This window comes from Ornithodoros turicata, chromosome 1, assembly GCF_037126465.1.
Source record: "Ornithodoros turicata isolate Travis chromosome 1, ASM3712646v1, whole genome shotgun sequence".
NCBI lineage: Eukaryota > Metazoa > Arthropoda > Arachnida > Ixodida > Argasidae > Ornithodoros > Ornithodoros turicata.
In genome coordinates this window covers 126,508,580-126,522,184 of record NC_088201.1, presented here as the reverse complement: position 1 = coordinate 126,522,184, position 13,605 = coordinate 126,508,580, and the positions used below count along the sequence as shown (strand labels likewise).

The window sequence follows — 13,605 nt, the reverse complement described above, 5'->3', positions numbered from 1 at the left end:
TTTCGTGAGCAGCACGCTGGGAAGAACAACAACTGCCACTCCTGCGAAAAATTAGATTAGATAAATATCGGACGATTCCAGTTTCACTGGCACTGCATGTGGCTCTGTTTCCCTGAAGTTTTCATAGTTCGAACAACGTTTATTTGGAATTTCTTTAAAGTCCCCATGAATTTCCAATGAGCTTTTACTGTAGAGGTGTAGTCCACCCTGAATGTGAACAAGAGCATTTTGCATGCAAAATCTATCAAAAATGGCAACATTTTTGTGCCTTTCGCTTGTGCTGCCCCGAGCGACCGACCAAAAATATGCCCCCCTCCCCCGCTGTCCCCTGTTAAGCTGAACTCTCCTAAGACAAATTTCTGCATATGACGAACAAGGTGTAGGCACTTGGTTGGTTTCCTGTACCTTCTAGCACCTCTGTTTAGACAAACTTCTGAGGAAGAGGAACAGATCTCTGTTGTCCCTTCGTGTTAGTCTTGAAGAGATTTCACTGTATGTGCATTTATATGCAACATAAAATCATCGTAGTCGGCCTCAAACAAAGCCCAAATGCTACACCATATCGAGGACAGAAACATGCAATCCACCCGAAGACATGCCGCAATACACAGGGCATAAATCTGTGGCCACAGATTAGCACGGTCACCATCGCAAACGCCTTGTCAAAGCCTGATGAGTGCAATCATCAGTGCACTTACGGAAGCACTAGTAAGGCGTTTGTGGCCGTGATCGTGCTAACCTATGCTTGTGGCCCACCATTTTACGACATCCAAACAAGATGACCTTGCTTCTGCCTATAATGATCAGTAACACTGATAATTGGTTTAGGTCTAAAATTGCAATACAGTGTCCAGTGGAATCAGAATAGAATTTTGGAACGAGACATTCCTGAAAGTGACCGTTTTCTCCTTCGTAGTGTGTGCAGATGCTTGTGCGCGAAAGTATAGGAACCTGTTTGGCACATACAAGTCCATATCGGACAAGGAATCCAGAACAGGCCAAGGACACAAGAAGTGGCAATACTACGATTTTTTCTCAGAGCTTTTTCATAAGCATCCAAAAATACAACCCATATCTGTCCTCATGGCTGGTGCTGAATTTTCTGCAGCTGTTACCACTGGGCCTGAGGAAACGTCAGTGGATGGCTCCAATCACTGTAAGAACAAATTTTTTAAGCACATCTCTTTGTGAAACTGTCACAGCTTAATTTGATTTATTAGCAGCAGATGTAGCAGAGGATGACACACCCCCAGGCAACGATTCTACACTGCCAAGCATTGAAAATACACCACAAGGAGTAGCAAGAAGGCGCCGACGCCCAGTTCACCACCAATCAGAGGAACTACTGCACGAATTTAAGATGTATAGGAGAGATGTGGTGCAGGCCTTGCAGGAAAGAAATGCAATTTTGCGTGATATTTTAAGCTCTCTGCGTTCCAACCCATGATGCCAAGATTGTGACACGAAATAAAAACAGTTTAGTCAAGAGTTTGTGTGCATGCTGTTCAAGTTAGCATCTCAAATCAGATGTATTGTGCTGCTTCAAGCAGTACATTCCTGTCCACTGTAGAAAAAGGCATTGTACTCAACAGTTTGCTGCAATCCAATCTCGCTTGTGGCAGGCGCTGGACTGTCCTGTCTCGTTGGTGGCTGGGAGACCATCCTCATCATCACTTGAGTCTTGGTCCTCTAGGTTTTGGTCATCTTCACCAGCCCCATCGGTCCTGATGATATGGTTGTGCAGCACACATGCTGCCAGGATCACCTGATAGGGAAGAATGCTTTAATGGACGGTGCACATGGTAGTTATAAAGTGTAGCTATGCAGCTGAAACATACCTCGTTTATTAGGAAAGGATTGTCCATTTCCAGGTACTTTAACCTCCGAAATTTGCCTTTTAAGAGGCCGAATGCTCGCTCAATGCAGCTCCGGGTAGCACTGTGCACCGTGTTGTAGCGACGCTGGATGGCAGTGAGGTGGCCATTGTCACGGTATGGAGGGAGCAGCCAGGGCTGCAGAGGATATGCTGAGTCACCAAGCACATGAAACTCTGGTGAGCAACTCGACTGCAGTTTTTCCATGGCAGCGCTTTTCCTCCACACTCGTGCATCATGGTAGCTCCCTGGGTGCCCCACACACACATCAATGAAGGCTAGAGTGTGGTCGCAGGTACCTGTAGAAGAAAAGCCAACTCCGGGATATATTGTTGCCGGGTGCAGACGCAGGGGGGTCAGGAAAATTTTACACCGTTAGTGTTAGTCTATTCTGCAGATATTGTGCATATATTGTACAACTGCAGCAATTTTGAGACTTACCTTGCAGGACTATGGATGTGAATTTCTTTCTGTTGTAATAGGCCTCTTTATTTTCCCTTGGTTCCCTGATGGGGATGTGGCAGCCATCCACACAACCGATGACACCTGGGAAGCCATACTTTTCCGCGTAGTATGCAGAAGTATCTACAACGCATATTCACATGGTTGTATGTGTCTGTCATTGCAGTGAAACCAAAGTTCGCACCAACAGACATACTGGTATACAGAGATAAGGCGAAGTGCATCAAGCAGCATATAAAAGAGGTCCCCACTGATTTCACACGAGCGTTATTAATTGTGCCATTCTAAAATAAATCCTGGAACTACCTTTCATATCTGCATACGTCGGCCACAAAACGAGATGTTGTGCCAGTTCGACGAGTTTCCGTATGTACTTGACATACAGGTGGTGCGCAAGGCCCCTGCTGAGTCCGAACCTGTCCGAGACTGTTCGGAAGGGCTCTTTCCCGGCAAGGGTCCACACAGTCAGCAGAAGGCACACTTTCGGTTCGACGGAGTATGTCGTCTGCCCAGTGGCTGTAACCCGTTGTAAGAGCTCCTGAAGCAAGTGACACGTTTGTCAATGGCTACCCGACGCTAACATGCAGCCTATACGGGTCGTGGATACATGAACTCACCTCAAACGATGTTGGTGACATTCTAAAATCGGTTTGGAAGTGGTAGGCGTTGAACCGAGATACGCTTTCGGCGAGACTAACCTGAAGGCGGCTCTCGTGCATGGCCTCGGATTCTTTGTCGATTTGCCTTTTCGTAGCAAGGAAGGAAAGCGCGCCTGTTATACACAGCTCTTCATCTGTCTCGGAGGCTTCGGAAATAAGAACACCCAGTAAACGACTGCGCGGTACCATCGGGGATCTCGTCGTCTGCTCGTTGGCCGCCATTTTCAGCAAAACCAGCGAGCTTGTCTACTAAACCAGCGCCTGCTGTCGCTAGCGCTGCCCCCTACCGGTGCTGTCGGCGCTTTTTTAGTAGACGCAACCAGTGATGAGCACAGCAGTCGATGTGGACGCCATGTTCAAACTACGCGGCGGGCGATGTCGTCTGCTATCGTGACGTCACACAGCCAGCAGCAGCGCGCTCAGCGGCTCCCGACCTGCTGCCTGCGCTGGCCAGCGGGATCAGCGGCGCTGCGGCAGCAGGTTGTCTACGAAACGAGCGCGCTGCCCTAGTAGACGGAAACTTGCCATCCACTGACAGCGCTGGCAGCGGCGCTGCTTTAGTAGACGCAGCCCTCTACTCGCGACATTTCAAAACACGTACTGATGCAGATGGCGCTCAGTCTGCTCCACTTGTCGACAACGAGACCGTTAAAGTTTCGGTTTCAAACTAAAGTGAAAATTACGCAAAAGTTCGATTTCGGTACTCTGCGAGAATGTTTCTGGTACATTTACCGACAAAAAGTATCTCGGGCGAATTGCGGTAGGGCCATAAACAATTGATATATTATAGAATGTAAATGGAGATTATCATTTATCTTGCAAAAACGCCCAATGGACCCGGTGCACGTATGCTGTATGCACCTGAAAGGAATGCAGAGCGTTTTCAATTCACCCCGATGAAGGTTTGCAAATATTTCTAGGGCAGGTGTCAAAATTACAGTGGACCAGCAGGGATAAGTTCACTTGCCAGCGAAGTGGAATACAACATCCACTTCGCAGTCTAGAACTAGATGGTAGGCACACCCAGTTAGCATGGGTTAAACCAGATGGAAACCACTTGGCAGTCAAGTGGAACCAGATGGAAGCACATCCAGTTCAACTGGAGCCAGAATGATACCAGTTGGAAACCATTTGGCAGTCAAGTGGAACCAGATGGCAGGCAGATCCAGTTCAACTGGAGACTGGGTAAAGCCAGTTGGAAACCACTTGGCAATCAAGTGGAACCACTTCACTCTAAACCGGAAACAGTTTATTCCACTTTAAACCACTTTGGCATGCAAATGGATCCACTTCAGATTCCAGTTCAGATTTTCACCTGGGAAGCCTTCGAAGAAAGAAGTCTTCCACTTTTGCCGTTTGACGTCCTTTACTTTCCCGTACGTCGAGAGCAAGCGAATAACTGCCTCATCGGGGACATTCCTTGGAATCCAATGCAGCTTCACGACAATTTCCTTCACGTTGGGATCGATGATTATGCACTTCTTACCTTTCACTTGCAGTTCTTTGAGTTTCAAGAATTTTTCTTTTGCCGCGCCGTGATGAAAACTGATTGTCCACACGTGGTTATACTGAAAACCGCCAAAGTTCGCCACGTCATCTTTTTCCACTTTTCCTTCTAGGGCCTCGCCGAAGTGATGCATGTTGTACGGTCTTCCAGTAGGATCCGCATGTAGGAACAACGTGTTGTACGAAAGCTTCCCAGAAGGCATCGAAGGCATAATAATACGGTAATCCTTCGTGTCCTTTGAATCAGTACGCACTGTATTAGCCCGGCTAGGCCTAGCCGTTTGATCCGCCCATGAAGAGCTCATGATCCCTGCGTCCGCTCGCACTCGCGGCCGGAAACAGAAAGTCCTACACCAGCGGCGCCGTTTCCACTCCTATCTCCGACGAGGTCCATTAATAAAAACGTATGATTCGTAGTAATATTTCCTTCACTCATTTTCTTTGCCTCCTGGTAAATTCCTTCTACCTACGTTTCCGCACTTGTAATATTGCTTCTGAAATGGGTCTCAAACAAAGTTAATTATCAACATGCACTTTAGAACATGGTCCTTGGCACATGCAAAAGCGCTGCGCCGCCCGGGAATCGAACCCGGGTCGCAAGAATGGGAATCTTGCATGATACCACTACACCAGCGGCGCCGTTTCTACTCCTAACTCCGACGAGATCTGTTAATAAAAACGTATCATTTGTAGTAATATTTTCTTCGTTCGTTTCCTTCACAGCAGTGTAAATTCCTTGTACCTACGTTTCCACACTTGTAATATTGCTTCTGAAATGGGTCTCAAACAAAGTTAATTATCAACATGCACTTTAGAACATGGTCCTTGGCACATGCAAAAGCGCTGCGCCGCCCGGGAATCGAACCCGGGTCGCAAGAATGGGAATCTTGCATGATACCACTACACCAGCGGCGCCGTTTCTACTCCTAACTCCGACGAGATCTATTAATAAAAACGTATCATTTGTAGTAATATTTTCTTCATTCGTTTCCTTCACACCAGTGTAAATTCCTTGTACCTACGTTTCCACACTTGCAATATTGCTTCTGAAATGGGTCTCAAACAAAGTTAATTATCAACATGCACTTTAGAACATGGTCCTTGGCACATGCAAAAGCGCTGCGCCGCCCGGGAATCGAACCCGGGTCGCAAGAATGGGAATCTTGCATGATACCACTACACCAGCGGCGCTTTTTTTTTTTTTTTCTTTTCCACCTTTATTTTTCAGAGCTTACTACTCTGAGTCACGTCGACTCAATACCTCACAATACCATACACAATACGACAAAATCACAGAGAGAGAATACGATGTTTCTCCTCTATACCGGACACGTTAATAACACAATTTCTACAAAACATTCAGCCTTTCGCAGACTGTATCTAACCACTCAGGCACTTCTAAGAGCTGAGTACAAGCTAACTTTACCTGCAGTAGTTCGGCTTTGAAATATTTCATAGGAGGACACAAGGGCTCTTCGTTCCTATCGGCCATACGAAGCTTCCACAAACAGTACATGGCAACAAGAAGAACGATATCGTATCTCACATTTTCACCGGGGCGTAATGGGAGGAAGCGGATAGTGTGAGGATTAAGCGAAAGACGGCGCTTAAGGACTTTGAACTGTAAGTCATCCCAAAAGAATAAAGCTTCTGTGCAGTCCAGAAAAAGGTGATCGACAGTCTCGGGCGTGTTGCAAAATCTGCAATTCACGGACCACGGAACATAGAATCCCTTCTGTTGAAGCCAAGCTTTCACGGGCAGTGTGGACGTGTGTAATTTAAAGAAAAATGACTTCATGTTGGGCTTGACCGGCATCTTCCTGACTCTGCACAATACATCCGTGCCGTGCCATCCGGAGGGGATTTGACGGTAGATGGGCACAGGAAAGAGTACATCGAGAAGATGAGCTACCAACGTTTTCTTGGCGACAGAAAAGAGGTACTCTAGGCTGAATCTAGCCTTCAAGAAGTTTAGGCTCTCGACAACCTCTTTGTAGAACCCGCTTAAGCGTAGACTTTCTTCGTGAAACCCAACATATATATCGGGAATGTAGTTGTACGCAAGGGCCCGCTTGATGGTTTCCAGAATCGGGTGTGAACTCTGCCTATAAAAAAACAGTCTCATGACGAGTTGCTTGATGTAGAGATGCTGTAAGCCTAGTCCGCCGTCCTTGACTTTCTTGAACAGGTTTTGTCTTCGCATCCTTTCGAACGTTGAACACCATATTGTGGTGGCAAATATGCGATGACAACGATGTATAATTTTGCGGGAGCATTGCAGGACTTGCAAGAGGTAAATCAGCTTAGCGGCCAGAAAAACATTGCACACAGAAGCTCGTTGAAACATTGAGAGATCTTGTTTTTTCCAGGTCGAAGCATGTGTCCTAATGTTTTGTAATCGCTCCGACCACAAGGAGGTCGTGTTACAACTTTTGTCTAACGGGACCCCAAGGTAGCAAGGACCACGGGTTTGCCACTGAACGCCACAAAAGAATTCCGGGGCTGTTCCCCATTGACCGCACCATATCCCCAGAGATTTGTCCTTGTTTAGACGTGCCCCAGAGACTTGACCAAACACATGAAGTTCGTGAATAACTTTGACGACACTTGGCTTGTCTGTCACGAGAAACGCAAGGTCATCCGCGTACGCCACGACCTTCACCACAGCATCGCGAAGCTCGAAACCACGTATGTCACCACGAGAGATGATACGCTGGCATAACGGCTCAAGGTATAGATCAAATAGTAGGGATGACATGGGACAGCCTTGTCGTACTGAAGCTCGAAGGGGCACTGGCGCGGTAAGAGTGCCGTTAATTACCAGGCTCGTTGCAACCTGTTCATAGCACAACTTGATTCGGCTTACGAACTTGTCTCCCATGTTGACGTAATGCAAGAGCGAAAACAAATAATCGTGACACACCCGATCAAAAGCCTTAGAGAGGTCCACTTGCAGTAGGGCTACATGACTTCCTTCAAGTCGACACCAGTCTAGAACCGAGCGGACAACATGGATGTTTGTTTGTATGGTCCTGTTCCTGATTGCGCATGTCTGATGATCGCCAACAAGTTGTGTCACCACAAGCTGGAGCCTGGCAGCAAGTACTTTGGCATACACCTTATAGTCCACATTACAGAGTGTGATAGGCCGATAATCGGTCACCTTGGGTAACCGTGTCTCCGCCACTTTTTTGGGTATGAGCACAGTATGGGACCTTCGAAAACTGTGCGAGAAGATCCCGTTAGTCTCAGCTTCCGCGTAGACGCATTGTAGAATGGGCACCAGCAGGTCCACGTACCGCTTGTAGAACTCAGCTCCCAAGCCATCAGGTCCAGGAGAACGGTTAAAATTCAAACTCTGTATTGCAGAATGGATTTCCGCCTCTGTAGTTTCAGCGTCCAGGACATCTTTCTCTTGCTCGTTTAACTTGGGCATATGAGAGAGAAACGACTGGATCAAATCGTCGTCCACCGTGGCAGTTGGCCTCCCAAACAGGTTCTCATAGTAGTCAACAAATATTTGTTTCATGCGTTCAAGGTCTGTGACAACATGTCCTTGGTCCACCAACCGCGTGATGAGTCGAGAGCCGGTGTGCTTACGCTCTCCTGCAGCATGACTTTTAGACGCGGTCATATCCGGCAAAAACCTCTTCGTTCTCGATCGTACCCTCGCGCCTTCATACCGATTGTTGTTGAAAAGTTCAAGACGGAGACGAATCTCATTTAAATCTTCCAAGAACGTCCCAGGGTTATCTGCTTCCAGTCTTGTGAGTTCTTGTTGTGCTTCCTTTAACATGTTCTCTTCATACATTTCTAGGTAGGCTAGCACGTTACTTCTCTCTATTGCAAAGGCTCTCACGTCTTGTTTGAATGTTTCCCATTTAGCAGCCCAATTTCGCGGGTCATGTTGAAGCCGTGAAAGATTGGCCACCACGTGCTCATCAAAAACTGGATCTTGGAGCAACCTAACGTTCATCTTCCACAACTTCCATGACCTGGGGCTGCCCAGCCTAGGAGGGCGACACCCAATAGCGACCTTCACGAGGCAGTGATCAGTAAAATAAACAGGGTGCACTTCGTACTCACACACCGTATTCCACTGAGCGACAGAAAGATAAATACGATCCAATCGTGCGTGCGATGTACCTTGAAAGTGAGTGTATCTTATCACTGGCTGTGTGCTGTATTCGCAGGCATCTCTTAAACCATAATCACGTGCTATTCGCTGCAGACACTCGGCACTGCGGTCCTTCGCTTGAGAGGCAACGCTCCGGTCACTAGTTGACAGCACGCAGTTAAAGTCCCCTAAAACGACCAGGTTACCACGGGCTTGCAAATATTGCGTTAAGGATTCGAAGTACGCACACCTTAAGGTTGCATCATTGGGAGCATAGATAACTAGAATCCTCCAAGGCGTTCTGTCAATAAGGATATCAAGCATCACAGCCCTACCGTCGTTGTCCACCGCGTGATAAACATGAGTGTAGCCTAGGCGTTTTCGCACGAGAAGGAGAATACCTGCTGAGTAGCCCATAGCCTCACTAACAACAACGTCGAACTCATCGAGAAAATACTGGGATAACATCTGCTCAGTGTTTTCCGGAGAACCTAGTTTTGTTTCTTGGAGTGCGAAAAAGTCAACATGTGGGAAGCTGTCAAGGAGTCTTTTCAGTTGATACTGTCGCTTTTTGGTATTCAAACCCCTGACGTTAAGCGTGGCAAATGTAAGTTGTGGAGGCGTCATTAGGAGAGTGGGGAAGCGTACATGCAGGATGGGCAAAGAAGAGGAGTGAGTTCGTAGCAGTAGACTTACCGCGCTTGAAGAAGTCAAACTGCACAGTCACAAGAAACGAGTCTTAAAACAAGGGAAACGTACAATGCAACAACACACAACAGCACAATGTGACAACATGTCAGCACAGCAAAGAGCACTATTCCGACTGAAAGCCGACATCGTCGAGGGCAGAGTGCCCCACTTCGACAATCTTGACGGGCAATGTCGCCGGAGGTGATCTTCTACCCTTCTTCCTTCTCGGGGTTACCCATTGATCGTTATCATCGTCTTCTACGCGGGTCTCGGCCCAGTTGTTGCAATTTCCACCTTCCAGGACTGGGACTTGTGAAGGACCCTCTCCTGGTACTGGGTGTGGTACCGACGAGGACGGACATCCATTTTCCACCAACTTCTGAGGCTGACTCACTGAGAGGGGGGCCGACGATGTCGGCTGAGGCAGAGCAGCGGGCGGAAGGGGAACACTGGGTACACAAGGCGACGGATTGCTGTCGGCATCGTCATCAAGTTCTATGTCCATCTGATCGCCGTGGCTGGTGTGTTGACGAACCTGAGACGCATAGGTCACGACACATTCATCATCCGCATGGCCAAAGCGACGACAAACCTTGCACCACGGGGTGTGGCACTGCTTCCGAATATGGCCCACCGCTTTGCACCGCAGACACAGGGGTGGCCTACCTGGGACGGCAACTAGAACCTGACATCCGGAGATAAACATCTGATGCGGCAAGTTATCTGCCGCTACACCACGCTTCAAAGTAATAAACATCTGTCGAGTAGTCGTCTCAGCGCCCTCAAAGAAAGAGTCTCTCCACCGTTCTCGAGTGATATTCTTCACAACACCAAAACGGTCTAAAGCAGCCTCAACAGCTTCGTCAGGTACATGCTGCGGAAGCCAATGTAGCTTGATTTGAAGCTCTTTTTTGTGGGGGTCCAGAATGACGCAGCGTTTCCCTTTTACTGTCACTTCCCCAAGGCTTAGCAACTGGTCCCTCGCAGCCACATTATCGAAGGTCAGGGCCCACAGATGATTGTATACGAAGGGACCAACTGATGTAACCTGACTCCGGTTCACTTTGTCCTTGAGTGCATCACTAAAATGACCAATGTTGTACGGTCGCCCAGCGGGGTCCGCGTGTAGGAAAACTGTATTCAAGGCAACAGTACCTGAAGGAATCATTGGCAGAACAAATTTATATCCATCATCCCGGCTAGGCCTAGCCGTAGAAGCCGCTCGATCAGAGCACATATTTCTTGCGTCCGGCCGACTCGCACGAGCTCGCAAAAAAAAAAAAAAAAAAAAAAACTACACCAGCGGCGCCGTTTCTACTCCTAACTCCGACGAGATCTGTTAATAAAAACGTATCATTTGTAGTAATATTTTCTTCGTTCGTTTCCTTCACAGCAGTGTAAATTCCTTGTACCTACGTTTCCACACTTGTAATATTGCTTCTGAAATGGGTCTCAAACAAAGTTAATTATCAACATGCACTTTAGAACATGGTCCTTGGCACATGCAAAAGCGCTGCGCCGCCCGGGAATCGAACCCGGGTCGCAAGAATGGGAATCTTGCATGATACCACTACACCAGCGGCGCCGTTTCTACTCCTAACTCCGACGAGATCTATTAATAAAAACGTATCATTTGTAGTAATATTTTCTTCATTCGTTTCCTTCACACCAGTGTAAATTCCTTGTACCTACGCAACACAGGGTGCCTGCACCGACGAAAGAAAAACAGTCTCATTATCAATTGCTTAACGAAAAGATGCTGCAATCCCACGCCTCCGTCACACACAGGTTTGAAAAGGTTGCTTCTTCGCATCGATTCATAGTTGGATATCCAGATAAAACTCGCAAAAACCCTATGAAATTGTTGCAACTTCGCCCGTGAGCACTGCATCACCTGCAACCAGTAGACAAGTTTTGCCACTAGAAATACATTACACACAGCTGCCCTTTGAAAAATGGACATTTCCTCTACTTTGCACATGTTCGCACGGGTCCGCACTTTCTTGCACAGTTCCGTCCACATCTTGTTTGGGTTTCGAGATTCCTGCAGCGGCACTCCTAAATATACACTGGGTTCGCATTGCCATTTGATACCCTCAAACGTTATCGGTGTCGACCCCCACTGTCCAGCCCATATTCCAATAGACTTGTCTTTGTTAAGGCACGCACCGGAATCTTCGCAGTATGACTCAATTTCCTTCATCACGGCTTTAACACTGTTCTTGTCTGCCACTATGAAGGCTAAGTCATCAGCATAAGCAAGCACCTTCACGACACTCACTCCCAAATGGTATCCTCTGATCTCCGTGTTGCACAACACATTTCGGCACAGGGGCTCAATATAAATGTCAAAAAGTAGAGGGGAAAGCGGGCACCCTTGCCGAACCGACGAGCTCAAAGGAATTTCCTTTGTGCACCTATTATTGATGATGAGTCTTGTTTTCACTTGCTTGTAGCACAACTGTACACGTCTTGTAAAATTCGTTCCAAAGTTCATCTGCTGAAGCGTGGAAAATATAAATTCGTGGTTGACTCTGTCAAACGCTTTCGACATATCAGCCTCCATCACAGCCGCGTGGTCGCCCTCCTGCCTGCACACGTCTAGTATGGTTCGCAATACATGGATATTATTTTGAATCTTTCTACCCTTAATGGCACATGACTGGTGTTCGCCGACGATGTTTGGGATTACTCTTTGAAGCCTAGCTGCGAGAACCTTTGCATATATTTTATAGTCTACGTTGCACAAGCTAATTGGTCTGTAATCTGCCACACAAGGCACACTTTCACTTGATTTCTTCTTCGGTATTAGGATGGTGTGAGACTGGCGAAAAGATCCAGGGAGCATCCCTTCTATTTCTGCTTCTTGATAAATATCTAACAATATGGGTGATATCTCGTCCACAAACATTTGATAGAACTCCGCCCCGATGCCATCCGGCCCAGGCGTCTTGTTCCTCGCTAAGGTTGTTATCGCTTCTTTGACCTCTTCCAGTTGAATCGGCCGGTCCAACCATTCTTGGTCTTCCACAGTCAGTCTTGCTAAGTTGCACTTTTTTTCATTTGCTGCTGTCAGTTGTGGTTTCCACACCTTACCAATTAAATCGGTGTAGTATTCTTCAAAACATTTACGAATATCTTCCTCGTCGCTTAGTGTTTTTCCTTGATGTTCGATTTCACAGATGACCTTTCTCTTAGCGTGCTCTGTCTCTTGTCGGAAGTATCTTTTGCTTGGCACCTCATCTGGAAGGTATTGTTTCGCTCTTGCTCTCACTCTTGCTCCTTCATATCTGGATTGACTGATAAGTTCAAGTTTTTATTTAACGTCGTTCATTTCTTTTTGAAAAGTGCCTGGACGTTCTGACTCCAGTTTGATAATACTGTTCAGTTGTTTCTTAAGTTCTATTCACGCCACCTTTGTTCGTGTGCAAGGACGCTACTTCTCTCTATTCCAAGAAATCGTAGTCTTTGTTTGAATTCTTCCCACGATAATGTCCCCCGTCCGGTGTTTGTTATGAGACTGGTCATTTCCTTCTTGATATCCACCACATATTTCTGATCTTCTAAGAGTTTCACGTTCAACTTCCATAATATCCATCTTTCCGTTCTATGTTTCAATTTGTCATCTTCTCCGAGAGTAACCTGTACCATGCAGTGATCGCTGAAATGAGCAGCGTGCACGCTATATTTCTGAGTTCTCTTCACACATGACGATGTCACATATATTCGATCTAGCCTGGCGTGCGAATTCTTTTGAAAATGCGTGAATATTCGCTTGTTGCCTTTCCCATATTCCACTGCTTCGACCATACCACTGGTGGTTATCAATGTACGTAATGCTTCTGTGCTCTTATCAGTTAAGTGTTGGTACTGCTTCTATCACTGTCTTTCAAGGTGCAGTTGAAATCACCAAAGAGCACTGTGTTATCGATTTCTGTTGTAAGGTTCGTCAATGATTCAAAAAATAGTGCCCTTTCTTGCATTTCATTGGGAGCGTAAACGTTGATGAACCGCCACGTGTAGTTTTCTATCAGGACATCAAGCTTAGCTGCCCTGCCTTGGTTATCAGTAGCATACTGCACTGGTATCATATCCCCCCTTCTCATTAGACACAATAATGTTCCTGCCGAGCACCCAACTGCATGACTAACAACAACATCATACTTCTCTCCAAACAGGTTCTTCATTAAAACTGCTGTACCTGCGTCCGAGCTGATTTTGGTTTCCTGTATCGCTATTATATCAATGTTGGGGTAATCATCCAAAAAGCGTTTCAACTGATACTGCTTCTTACGGC

The 13,605-nt window shown here is 46.8% G+C and overlaps 4 non-coding genes across 4 annotated transcripts; all 4 read right to left on the bottom strand.

Moving 5' to 3' along the window:
• Positions 1–5,069: 5,069 nt before the first annotated feature.
• On the bottom strand, positions 5,070–5,140 carry Trnag-ccc (transfer RNA glycine (anticodon CCC)). The gene has a single exon. It is a non-coding gene; the product is annotated as a tRNA-Gly (tRNA).
• A 205-nt stretch (positions 5,141–5,345) lies between these two features.
• Positions 5,346–5,416, bottom strand: Trnag-ccc (transfer RNA glycine (anticodon CCC)). The gene has a single exon. It is a non-coding gene; the product is annotated as a tRNA-Gly (tRNA).
• Positions 5,417–5,621: 205 nt separating this feature from the next.
• On the bottom strand, positions 5,622–5,692 carry Trnag-ccc (transfer RNA glycine (anticodon CCC)). Its single transcript has one exon. It is a non-coding gene; the product is annotated as a tRNA-Gly (tRNA).
• A 5,130-nt stretch (positions 5,693–10,822) lies between these two features.
• Trnag-ccc (transfer RNA glycine (anticodon CCC)) lies at positions 10,823–10,893 on the bottom strand. The gene has a single exon. It is a non-coding gene; the product is annotated as a tRNA-Gly (tRNA).
• Positions 10,894–13,605: the final 2,712 nt, after the last annotated feature.